The following is a 2,555-nucleotide window of genomic DNA, read 5'->3' on the forward strand; positions in this document are numbered from 1 at the left end:
AAATGGCCGAGAAATTAAATCCCCGAAGCATACATTCATGTCCACTATCAATAATTATTAATCATAAAAAGGTAGCTAATCAAATGTCATTACCAACTTCAACACCAAAAAAATACATCTCAAAACTTTTAACAGAAGAAAAATAAACAAATTCTAAATTGATGTAATGTAATGTATATCCCTCTCCACAACTTCTTAAAAGCCAAACTGCATTAAATTTCAAAATCAAATCTCAATACCAGTGGCAAAATCTCATAAATATATAAATAAATATGGAGATATAAACAAAAACATAAAAACATTCTCACAAAACGAACAAACCATGGTAGGCTGAAAAGGAAATACTATAAAAAACTACAAAACAAACAAACCTATAACTAATTCCCACAAAATGAAAAAACTACAAAAACATATTAATCATTAATGTAATGTGTTTTTGTCATTTTTTCATAACAAAAGCTGGACCAAATATCTTCATTCCCCCTCAAGCCTACAACTTCATATAATTTTACTTATATACAGCCTTGAGCTTCAAGTCATTTGGGACCTGTCAATGACAACATATTTCTTTTCTAGAGTTGGACGCGGAGGTGAAGGTAAGGGTGGAGTTGGACGCGGAGTTAAAGGCGGCGTTGGACAAGGAGGTGTCGAAACCGGTAGAATATGTCGTTGCTCTTTCAATGCGCGTACGATGGATGAAATCATGACGATGGATACCATGAGGACCACCAGGATCAGATAGCCGTAAGCCATTGTCAGCTACCGAAAAAAAAATTATATATATATCAGAAAGAAGAAGAAGAGAAACAAAAAAAGAAAAAAAATGGAAACAAAATAAACTTACCAAAAATGGGGAAACAGAAGAAGAAGAAGAGAAACAAAAAAAGAAAAAAAAATGGAAACAAAATAAACTTACCAAAAATCGGGAAACAAAAGAAACTTACCGGTTCTCTGTTTTGAAAATGCTTCGTTTGGAACATCAATAATAATGAAGGATTTGTTTTAACCATTCTGATACAAACAACTCTAAAGGCTGACAGTGATTTGACGTGCAAGAACCGCACGTATGGTTCTCTTTTTACTTTTCTTAAAATTTTTATTTTAAGATGAAACTGTTCTGGCTCACATTTTTGAATTCGAAGAAACAAAGCAATTGGACTATATGCTTGGACTCATTATGTTCTTAAAATATTTATTTCAAGACAAGTGTTGTAGCTCACCTTTTTGGATTCGAAGAAACAAAGCATTTGATTCCTATTAAATGTCTTCGTAACATTTTTCTATTTTCTATCTATATATGACATCATATTTGAGTAAATTATCTTAAAACACCAAAAATATGTGATTTATGAGATGTCACAAAATAATACTATTAGCACACAAAAGATATGTAATATTTAACAAACTGCTGTGTCAAAAGGTTAGAAGAAAGAAATGATTTTTTGGTTTGATGCATGGAATTGGTTAAGCATTTCATTTGAACAAATTTATGATCAAAATAGATGGGTTTATGTCAATAACTTGTTCTTCCATGCTTTCACTTGAGTTGAGATTGGTGATTTAGATAGAGGGAAGTGAACCAATGAGTTTTAGGATTGTGAACGGATTTTGAGTGCAGTTATTCATCGCAAGCAATCATAATACTGAAGAAAAACTATACTACTTTAACTAGAAAAACTATATAATATTTAAAAGCTCTACATTTCAATTATAAACGAAGCATGGCTGCTTGTCTTCTCTTTCTCTTCTGCTTTTCTGAAGAAACGCCGGATGTGAAGAAAATATTACCACCTCCAGTGAGGCAAAGATAAAAACGAGGCAGCAAAGATTTCACTGACAACCATGAACAAAGCAAAGAACAACTAGCACTGGATTATTTTTTAACTACAATATAATGTCACCAGAAAAACTATATAATATTTAAAAGCTCTACATTTCAATTCTGAATGAAGCATGGCTACTTGTCTTCTCTTTTTCTTCTGCTTTTCTGAAAAAACGCTGGATATGAAGAAAATATCACCACTTCCAGTGAGGCAAAGATAAAAACGGGGCAGTAAAGATTTCACTGTCAACGATGAACAAAGCAAAGAACAACTAGCACTGAGAATATAGTTATGAACGTGTCATAAATATAATTACAATCTTGGATATGGCTCAACATGTATCATGTAAATGATATAAATTGTCATCAATAGACATCAATAAAACAAAAAAAAACTAGGCATATCGTTGTAAGCTTACCGATTTGTTTTTCTCAAATATTTCTAGGGTGCCATTTCCATGGTGTACATCCTGCAAGTAACATGGAAGATAAAGATCTGCTGATTGAGAATATAATGTGCACACACAATAGACAGTATACACAAAATATTTACAGTTTTGTCAAAAAAAATTCGACGCAGTGGTAGTAATCTTGGGAATTAATGTCATTACCCAATTAATAATTAAGACCTTAGCTCCTGCAATCTGAGGCGCACATGCAGCAATGGCAGCATTACTGTGAAGGCAGAAACCCATGGACTATTTCACACCCGCATGATGACCAGGAGGGCGAA

Source organism: Olea europaea, chromosome 3, assembly GCF_002742605.1.
Source record: "Olea europaea var. sylvestris chromosome 3, O_europaea_v1, whole genome shotgun sequence".
Classification (NCBI taxonomy): Eukaryota; Viridiplantae; Streptophyta; class Magnoliopsida; order Lamiales; family Oleaceae; genus Olea; species Olea europaea.